Source organism: Fulmarus glacialis, unplaced genomic scaffold (genome assembly GCF_000690835.1).
Source record: "Fulmarus glacialis isolate BGI_N327 unplaced genomic scaffold, ASM69083v1 scaffold23429, whole genome shotgun sequence".
Classification (NCBI taxonomy): Eukaryota; Metazoa; Chordata; class Aves; order Procellariiformes; family Procellariidae; genus Fulmarus; species Fulmarus glacialis.
The window spans coordinates 12757-23922 of NW_009235511.1; positions in this window are offsets into that span (position 1 = coordinate 12757).

Sequence of the window (11166 nt, forward strand, 5' to 3'; positions counted from 1 at the left end):
CCCCCGGGCCGGGCTGCCTCCCAGCCACCTGAGCAAGCCCCAGGGAGGCAGAGGTCTCCTCCAACGTCCCCACGCCAGGCTGTCAGCAGGGTGGGGAGCAGATGTGCCATCCCCCCATGGGTTTGGTGGGGAAGGGAGGGAGCTGTAGGCAGGCAGAGGAGGCAGCGGCTGCTGCAGGACGGGGACCTGCAGATGTATGTCAGCAAGCAGAGCTCCTGCGCCAGGGAGCCCTTGCTGGAGGCTGTGTGGATTTTCAGTGCTCTGCCCTTCACCTCCCCACACCGCCTGCTGCATTCAGGGCTTATGTAAGTGCCCCCCCGCCTCCCCCCACCAGCATCACTGCTCCTGGGGAACCTGGGCAAGGGGAGCCACGGAGGCTGTGCTTGCCCGGTGCTCGCCCTCACCTCAGCCAGGTGAGAGCAGTGTCAGCCGGAGGCCGGCTCCGCACCTTGGCAGGTGGCTTTGCAGCCCGGTCCCTGCTAAAAGGCACTGCTTGGTGGTGGGTCAGAGGATGCTCATCCTGTCTCAGCCACATGTCCATACCCTAGGAGAGATGGCAGAGGTGGCGGGTTTTGCCCCATTTTGCCCCAGAGCATCCTTACATGCCCACCTGGTAAATCTCTCCCAAGCTCAGAGGGGAGCAGAGTTGTCTTGGAATTATTGGAGCACAAAATAAGAGCTGTATGTAGATGGGAGGTCACGGCTCTGGTGGAGGCTCAGCTGGGCAGGGACTCCACAAATGGAGAACACCTCTTCCAATGAGGAAAATCCGCAGGAACAAAAAAAACCAACAAACATGGAGAGCGTCTCAAATCTGCACTGCACATGTGCAGGCAATTCATTGCTGGTCATTAAGAAAATAGGCCCATGCTGTGCCTGCCCTCCTGATAGGCCCAGGGAACACAGCAGGCTCAGAAATCAGGGTATGACAGGCATAATAAGAAACACTCATCCCAGAAAATCATGTTACTGCATCCAGCCTGCCCGAGCAGTGAGGCCTCACAGGTCTGTGCATGCACCTTTCTAGAGCCAACAGAGGGACCGCAGGTAATGCCAGACAAGGAGGGAGGTACAAATGATGGGGAGAAGCAGTCGCACCTACTGGCCCATCCATGGCACAGGGACGATTTGAGGGCTGAGCTATCACGATCGGGGCTGATCCTGCTCTACCCCTGACCCCCATCACCTCTGCGCATCATTCCCCTCCACCTCTTGCCACACCAGGCAGTGACAGAAACACACCCGGTGGGAGCACGACACTGCTGCTTTATCCCCCAAACAGCTGCCAAAGCCTAAGAAACAAAAGGTATATTGAGGGACAGAAATACAGCTGAGGCACCCAGAGACCCCAAGCTCTGCTCTGCCCCACCACTGCTGGAGCTGCCTCTGCAGCGCAGTGCCTCAGCTGCCCCGCTCTGCCTCCAGCTCTGGAAGAAAACTATCATTCATCTAATATTCCTTGCAGCAATGCTCCTCCTTCTGCGGAGAACTGACCTTTGCGTAGCAGCAACATCCCAGGGTGCAATGACAGCCCAGGACCCCCCCCGAAGTGGGATCTCAAAGGTGCTTCAGACCCACCGCTCTGCCTGACATTGCTGGAAGGTAAACCACCAGTGCAAATCTTCTGCTCAGGTTCCTTTGGGTACCATGGGTTAGGACAAAGCCAAATTATTAATGACTGTCATATCTAATTTGTATGACTGGAAGCTACAGGGAACTTCCGGTCTTTATGATAGTGCCCACAACTCCCCACAGAGCCATTCCAGCTGACCCGTCATTGTTTTCCCTCTGCAGGAATACCACAGCCCTGCCAGTGGTGGCTTACCAGCTGATTTCCCAACTCGAAGAGCTTCCTCGGGGCTGCAGCCGCATGTTGCCATGGGCATTGCTGCTCCACCAACTCCTCCGGCCAAGCGATTTCACGGCACCAGGCAGCACCGCTCTGCAGCCCATAGCTGCCCAGCTGGGCTGTGCACACCAGTCACAATGAAATTAGGGCTGAACTCACCACCTACTTTGCGTCCTTGGAGCGGCTGCCCACCCAGCATAACCACCCTGTCCTGGCACAATGAGGAATCTCTTTTTACAAAATACAGCTTCTTGCTACAGCTCCTCAAAATTATGTTATGATGATATTCCTTTGAATTTTTGTTTAAGTTTCATCCATGGTTCTTTTAATAGCTTTTAAAAACCATGGAAATCTGAAGACAGAAAACATAGGCTAAGATAGAGTTAGAGTTCCAACTACACATCCTTAACTTAAATAAAATTATGCTACAGGACTTGCAACTGTTTCCAATTATGAGTTTTACAAAGCATCAGGCATAGAGGTGAGTTACATTAGCGATAGCCAAATATGTCCAGATATGGAGATGCACAGTCAAGACCTAGCAGCCCTAATGTTACCCTGGAGAGCCACAATGCCTTAACACTCAAATCCAGGTCACGGTATTTTAACATTTCTAATTCCACATTTGGTTCTATAATTTTTTAAAGACTTTTCCCCTCTGTCTGCCCATGTCCCCGCAGCACAGAATAAGGGCACCCAAACAATCTCAGCAACATGCTCCTAAGCCTTCCTATGTTTGGATTGTTTTTTACTTACAAACCCCCAAAATGATGCAAACCCTAAATCTGGAATTCCCTGGGTTTCAAATGCCTCTTTTGGGATGATTACAATACCCCCGTAACACATCTTATACCCTCATATTGCTGTTCTACGCGCTGTGCTTTCTGCTGTAACTTCATGTTAACATAACATAAAGGATGGGAATTTAGCCTTAATTTAATATTGACAGACTGCCATGAAAACCCGAGCTCAGCCCCCTTCACTGGGGGCTGTTGCATGCGCCTTGCATCGCTACCTGCTGCCTCAACAGCTCTTAAACTTCCCCTTTGTCTTTCAAAGCATGCAAAATAATAGGGAGATCTGAGAAAGGACATTTTGTTCAGGGAAGAAATTCCCCTCGCATCCCACAGGAAATGGGAGCAAAACTTCCCATTTTGCTGCCTACAGCGCTCCCGTTCTTCCTTCCAGCAGCAAAGCCAAACGCGTCCCCCAGTGAAGATGGCTGCTGCCACCCTGTAGCCCTGCGCCAGGAGGAGCCATGCCTGCCAACTGGAAGGGAAACCAGGCCAGGCTGAGCAGATACAGCCAAACTGGGGATGCTCAGATGAGCGCGCAGCGAGGAGCTGGGAGGATAAAGACACCACAGGCATCCCAGGTTGCTCTGCCAGACCGCTGGTGGGGTGAGTGGAGGAAGTGAGGCTGCTAGCTGTTAGGGATGTTATTCATGTGCTTTGGAAAACAAAACGCTCTATCGGTATTTCCATGGCCGTACTGTCTGCCAGTCAGCTCCCTCCTCAACAAGGAGTCGCTCTCCATGGAAACCTGGGCGGGCGGGATCCTCTGGAAGCCTCCCTCGCAGATGCACAGTCAGGCGTCTCAACATCAGCCAGACGAGCTGGATCCACACCTTCCCTGGCAGGCAGCCGAGGAGATGCAAGCAGGCAGCCTGCCCTCATATTCATCAGGGTCCAGCCCCTGCCCCTGAGCACTCCGGCTGACCCAACCCCAAGCTCATCACGTTGATGCTCTGGCTTTATGTCCCGTATGGTCCAGAGCCAGTACAGACCGAGACCTCAAACCGCCCAGCTGGCATGAATAAATGATCTCCTCCTGACAGCAAGCGGACAGGATGTCCCATTGCACCCTCTGGCCACTCTGCCTTATGCAGCTCTGCGTACCATCTGACCCCATTGTATCATGGTGAGAGGTAGCTGGGGGCCAGCCCATGCACCCCAGCACAGACATGCACCCGGTAAGCAGCATGAGAAACGTCTGCCTCCTTTTCCCCAGGGCGAACGAGCTCCAAACCTTTCCATCAGCCTATGCTCCGGGACCTCAGGCTCTCAGGCAGCAGCACCTGCCAGATGTGCTCCCCACCCTGCCAGCTGCTCTCCTCTGCCAGGCAGTGACCCTGGCTCTCACCAACCCCCTGGCCCCATCCCACCTGGCCTGCAATGCTGCAGAAACCTGATAGGAAACCCTACAAAGCACATAAGCTGCAGCACAACTGGACTGACATGCTTGTGTCCATGTGTCCTGGCGGCTCCTGAAAAGCAACCCTCTGCCAGCAGGTCCCGGCTCACACCCTCTGATGCTTGTGGCCTGGGTCGATGCTTGAGGATAATACTACAGAGCAAAGTTGGTGGGTACGCGCTATGGATTGTGCCCAGTGGGTCTTTCTGACCCACCCCAGGTTAACCATCCATCCACAGGCCGATGTTTCCCAGTCCCACAGCACTGTGGGAGCAATTCCCAGGACTTCAGGTCCACCACAGAACTGGTGCACAGTAACAGATGGTTACCAGTGGCTCACAGTTACACTTGAAAGGGGACAAGTTGGGTTTCAGAAAGGTCTGCCCTGCTGCTGCTACTGCTCTGCTTTTCCACGAATGTCCTAAATGACAGAACAGAGTATGTTTTAAAATCTGCACATGACACCCGGTGCTTTGGAGGCCAGGACGGGAATTTGACATGCTCCCAACAGACTGGGGAAAGGGCTGAGAGATGATGGGCAGGGCTGTAAGTCATTGTGAGGTAAAAAACTGCACAAACAGACCAGGGAAGAAAAGACAGCAGCATTTCTGCCAGAAGGGTCATGAGGGCTACAGGGGTGTACAAACTGAACATGAGCCAGCATGTCATTGCCACAAAAAAAGGCAAATACAGTAAGATGTGTGAAAGGCCAGCTTATAAAGACGTGAAGTAATTACTCTGCTCTCCTTTCAGCTCCTAAAGACACATCAGGTAATTATACTGTTCTCCTCCAGAGAACCAGTTCATTCCCCAAAAGATTTGGACCAACTGAGAGAGGCCATGGGGAACCAGCAAGACCACCAAAAAGCCTTGGACAAAAGCTTGGAAGAGTGGGGCTAGTCTAGACAAGACAAATCAGAGGATGCAGTTTTATAACATGTAAAGGCCACTGCAAAAAAAGGTCAGAACAGTCTGACATTGAACTTTGTACTAGGTAGGAGACACATTCATATTAAGAAAGGAGAGTCAAGTGTACACCAGGAAAAGTTAAAACACGCCATGCATATCTGCAAAGGATGCTACGTGGCAGATGGATGGACCACGTGACCCCTCGGCAGCCCCTCTAGCCCTGTCTCCTACACTTCTCATCACCCTGGCTGGCAGCTCTGTCCCTGCCCTCATTCGTCCAGCATTTGCCACCATCTGGGCAAACTGCAGCCACCTTGCCTGCAAAGCCTTCAGTATTTAGGATGCTCTGACAGAGCAGAACACTTAGGAGGCTTCCCAGAACTGTGGAGCCCATCACATCTGTTCTCCACTCTGCAGAGGTCTCCCCCAGAGTCTGGTGTCGCCCATCTCACTCTCCTCCTAGAGACACATCTGCAGCACCTCCGATATCTAGCACCACAGTCACTCTGATGGGACAGAAGGAAAAACAGTCACAAACCTCATCCTCGTTTGCTTTAAGTGCAAGATACATCCCTGTGACTTGCCTTTCCTAACTTCTATCCACAGCACCACCAATATTTAAAGCAAGCTGAACCTCAGAAGCCTATGAGACACTCCACTGCACATCCTTTGCCCCAGGGAAGAGAATGAGAGACCGCGTGAGAAGTGTTAGTTAAGTTCCTCAGTGCTGCAAGAACATATGTGGGACAGAAGCTCTTTGACAACTCCCAGACACGTGCCAAGATCCTCGAGAGCTCCCATTCAGAACAGAAGAATGTTACCCAAAATCCCTAGAAACAGACAATGTCAAGCACCACTTATGCTGTGGTGCCAATGGCCTCCTGCTGCAATATAGCCTGTCCCCATTTGCTCCCCTCCATGGCCTTTAATGAGTCCTTCATGAAGGAGCCAAGCCTGCCTTGGGAAGGACACCAGGGGCAAAGCAGACCTTTCCCTTGCCCACATTTCAGCCTTTCCAGACATTTTTGGTGTTGAATGCCAGCACGTTGTTCGATGCCCGGCTCCAGAAGGCACACTACCCAGCCAGTGAGATAGCCTAGCTCATTTCCAACTCCTGTTTAGCATCAAAAGCTCCAAAAAATGCATGAGGTTTCTCAGTGTCACTGAGCTGAGACTAGCGATGCTGCTGAAGGACAGCCAGTGCGCACTGCAGCAGGGATGGTGTTGGGGTCAGCACCCAATACTGCTGATGCAAGCAGCGGGTGGCCTCTATAGAGGACCCAAGGACAACCATGCTTGAAAGCCTGGGCGTTTTTAGAGGGGGCTACATGCTCACCTTGAGCTGGTCTAGATTTCGACGGACCTTCCCACTCATTGCTTCCCAGGAGTCTGGTGGAAAGCTGAAGCAGGGTCACATGGCACAGCCAGCAGCTGCTGTGTGAGCAAGAGGCTCTGCCGGGACAGATCCCTGGCTGTGAGGAGGGCAGCGGCACTGGGTTTCCATGTGGCTCAGGGATAGCTGCTGGAAGCAGGCCATTTAGTGCCATGTTCTGGATAGAAATAATCTGGATTATCTCATGTTACGGCTTCCCTGACCCCAGCATGAAGAAACAGTGGCAGCTTTTCTCTCCCTCACCTGCTTGCACAGTTTCAATTTACAAATGCTTCCTTGCAGAGGTTAATGAGAACCACTGTATAAACAGCAAACACAGTGCCCTGGCCTTGGCATGGATATACACGCACTTGCTTCCCAGCCAGAACAACTGGCAGCAAAGGAAGAGAGCCTGACCCAGCCTGGAAGATCAAAGAGCCCTGGAGGAGGCTCCAGAAGCCCCTGCGATGGGGTCGCTGCACATGCTGCAACAACTGGATGTGGCATCGCCCTATCCCAGCCCGAACGTGCCTGGTCTGGCCTGGCAGGACCGACCACCATGGGGCCGTGCTTTGTGCTGTTCCCTGAAGATCGTGTGAGGGGGTGCAGGCTGCTCAGTGCCACCCAGCCCTGCCAGCACATTGATCCCTGCCTGCTCTGACCCCCGGGCAGGGGAGGTGGGACCGGTGCATCCCCGCCACCGCCCCCAGGCCCGGGCGGGAGCTGTCCCTTCAGCACCGCGCCGCTCCCGCCCCCGCGCCGGCCTCTCCTGCTCCAGGAGAACCAGTGGTGGTTCTCCGAGCAGACCCACAGCACAGTCCTGCAGCCCAGATCTAAAAGGCACGGAGTACTTGCAGGAAAAGCGCTCGGTCTCTCTCAGGCTCCAGCGGACCGTTTGTCTGGCAGCTGGAGGAAAGGCAGGACGTGCAGGGATATCTGCCGAGCAAACTCTGCATCACCTGGACTACCTTGGGGGTGACCCGATTGCTCTCTACAGCTTCTTGAGGAGATGAAGTGGAAAGGGAGGTGCTGATCTCTTCTCCCTGGTATGCAGTGATAGGACGCGTGGGAATGGTTCAAAGCTGTGCCAGGATAGATTTAGACTGGACATTAGGAAGCATTTCTTTACTGAGAGGGTGGTCAAACACTGGAATAGGCTTCCTAGAGAGGCAGTCAATGCCCTAAGGCTGTCAGTGTTTGAGAGGAATTTGGACAAAGCACTTAGCTGTCAGTGTTTGAGAGGCATTTGGACAATGCCCTTAATAATTTGCTTTAACTTTTGGTCAGCCCTGAATTCGTCAGGCAGTTGGACTAGATGATCATTGTAGGTCCCTTGCAATTGAAATATTCTATTCTATTCTATTTTATTCTATTCTATTCTAGAGGAAACAGCACTTCATAAATAAATGGCAGAATTACTCCAGCACTCGCTTTTTGTGGGCAGGTGACTGACAATGCAAAAGTGCATCCACAGAACCCTGGAATTTCCAGACATCTATTCAGGAGCAAACTGACAGACAATCTGCTTTCAGCAAGCCCTTGGCACCAGCACAAAGTTCATGCCAAGACAACTCGTTCGTTCTCCAACACATCACAAACAAGCACCAGGCACCTACTTTAAGGCAATATAAGCTCACTCACAAATCTGAGATCAACACTCCGCAGCTAGTGACTGGAGTGCAAATCTCACCCAGTGAAGAGAGAGCTGTCTGCACAAGCAACACTCCCCTCACTTCCTTCTCCAGCTTTGGTGAGCTGCATGTTGACATTATCCCAGCTGCTCACCACCATCCCCCTCACATCTGCCAGAGTAATGGCTCCTATGTCCTCTCCCAAACAACCGCCTCAGAAACTACCATGGCTAGCAGGGGCCCCAGTTTTTAAGTTAACATGGATCATTATGACTGAACCATGTTAGGGAGCAATTACACAAGCATAAGGCTCTTTTCAGAGCAACAAGCTTCTGAGACCCTAAGTCCAAATACATTCATATTTCTTACGTTAGCAAAAGCAGGTTTGAAATTTAATAAAGGAGACTTCAGTGACCCAAAGAGGCTGGCTTGATGCAATGACATCCCCGTTTCTGAAATGCCCCAAACTAAGCAGCAAGTATGAAACCCAGCTGCTGACAGAATGTCCTTCCCCAAAACTCTCTCATACCCCAGTCCCTCAAGCTCCTTTCTGGGCACCCAGCCATGCAAAGGACATGGACCCCGTCGAACCAACTGGGCCATGGGCAATTTGCACAAAGCCCTGTCCTATCTGTAACACCACCTGTGCTAATAACGGGTCAAGACAACTCACGCATGCTCCAAGGAAAGCTGAGAAAGCATCAGTGGCTGCAGGCAGGCTGAGCGCATACACAGCCAATGCTTTCCATGGACTAACGTGGCCTGGAGGAGGCTCTATAAATGTAAGGAGGTGGGCTGGGCAGAGAGGAACCGACTGCAGCTTAAAATACAAAGACTTCCTGCAAATGTGACTAGAGAGGGTGGGCAACAAAACCCAACAGTGCTTTGAATGGGAACAGCTACACACAAAATAAGTTGTCAATGTTTCATTTTTTACTGACTCAAAGCAGAATGCCAAACCCACTTTTAATCACAGGTTTTAATCCAAACCATGGCTGTAAGAACCTCTGGTTTCAGCAGCAGAGCTGATAAAGGATTGTTTCCCTTACCGACACCTGCCCCAGCCACCTATTTCTGCCTGACATCACTGCCTACTGCTCTTCGTCAGCTGAGCAAAGTCTTGTGGGGCAGAATTGTAAATCAGGTCATGGAGGTGATCTGGGCTAAAGGTAATGAAACCCAGGGCAAAGAACAAAGATGAGGAAAATAGCTGGAGACAAGCAGGAACTAACTTTTCCATGAACGCTGAAACACGACATAATTAGTCAGTTTTCCTGTGCAGAGATAAGGTTACAAGTTATCTGGCAGTGTACAAGCACCACCTTCCTGCACCACCCATTACCCAGCCACCAAGTCTATGGAGCAGGGTGGCTCTATGGAGACAGCAAATCCCTGTGCAATGCAGGGTGTGGGTTACCCTGACAGAGCCACGTCTCCAGGGTCACAATGCAGGCAGCAGGGTCATGCATGCTCCCTCACAGTGCTAGAAAGCTCAAGCATTGCAGTCCAGCACCAAATCGTTTTCTCATTGCAGGGTCCTTGGTGGCAATGCTCAGGAAAGCTGTTCCAGGAGATGTTTGAGCTAGCATCACCTCCACTGTCCACACCACCTCCACCTTGTTACAATAGTCCCCACTTCCAGGTGAAACACCAGACAGGCTCCACGCAGACCCACACGCCCAGAGCCCAGGATGCGGGGCTGTGCCACCCCATGCCCCCTGGCTTCCCACATCTAGGAGAGCTGCAGGTCCCATCCTGGGCCAGAGAGATGCCTCAGCTGAACCCCAGCCCATCACCCTACTCGGAGAGGCAAGTGCCCCAGCACATCCCACCTGACACAGGCTGCCGAGTTGTGTTAGTGCCAGTGGCCCTGACCAGAGATCAGACCTGATTTTCTGACCATATTGTAAGAGTCAAGCTGGGGTCAGGGGAGCAGCACTTTCTCTGGCCAGCAAGGAACACCCAGACAGACTGCTCATCCTGGCATCATCATGCTGGTGCCCCTTCCAGGCCTGATGGCATCAGCAGTGACTCACCCCTTCATGACACTGTGGCTTGCCTGGGGACACAGCCAGCCCTGGCAGCAGCCACCACCAAGGACCAGGGCACTGCTCAGTCCCAGCTCTGCCGTGGCTGGCCTGGGTGACCATGCCCCCTCCTCACATCACTGGTCTCTTCATCCGCAACAGAGGGCTGCTCTCTGCAAAGCACTCAGAGGTGGGAGACGCCAAAAGCTCTGGACTGGGGCAGAAGAAGGGGAGCTGTGACCACTGGTAGCAACGCACATAGAGGACAGAGCACGGGCCAGTGCAAGCTGCATTTGCTAATGCTATAGCACCCATTCCCTCTGCTCCCACCAGCAACCAGGACTCACTGGAAACATCAGGAAGCAAAGATCCGAACGTGGAGGTGGGAAAATGCCATCGCTGCTGGAAGCACCATGGACTCCTCCGTCCACAACACGCATCCTCCACGCCGCCCAGCTTGCAAGCTGCTGGTGGCAGAGAGCACCAGGTCCCTCTCACTTCCAGCTGCACTGTGCCCCTTGCCTCCGCAGGGCCGGGGAGGCCAGCTCTGGGGCAGCAGCTCTTAGCAGGGCTCCTGCCGTCAGCCGGGGCTGCACACCCAGAGCGAAAATGACACAGCGTCAAGCAGCCACGTCCTGCAGCAGCCACTGCTCCTCCAAGGTGACGTCAGTCTCCGCAAGAGCTGGCAGGCAGGACATGCTGTGCATGCTGGCCGCACTGCTCCCAGACACTGCCTGGCTCCAGCAGACGCCATGGCCTGTGTTCCTTACCAGCTACGGCTTATCTACAAATTGAATTTCACACTTGCATGCTCCAGAATAAGGCACAGGTGCTGGAGAAGCCACCCTCTCCCTCCACATCTGTCTTCCCCCTTGCCCCACCCCGTTGTCAAGCGCCAGCACTGAGGATAATGGCTGTGGAGGAGCTTCCTGGGCAAAGCCGCTGACCCCACACAGCCAGCATTGGCTCATGGCAGAGCTGCCATGGTGCTGGTGGTGCCCTCCACGCTCAGGGCAGCACCAGGGCGACAGGAGCCCTGGGGTCCCTGGCACAACGGTCACCCACACGTGCTGCTAGCACGGCACAGCATCCAAAAATACCCGTCTGCAGCTGAATAAGATAAAAGCCTGTTCCGGAGTTACTGGTTTCCCCAGAAACCCTAAAGGCTTTCCCAGGAACTCTGGA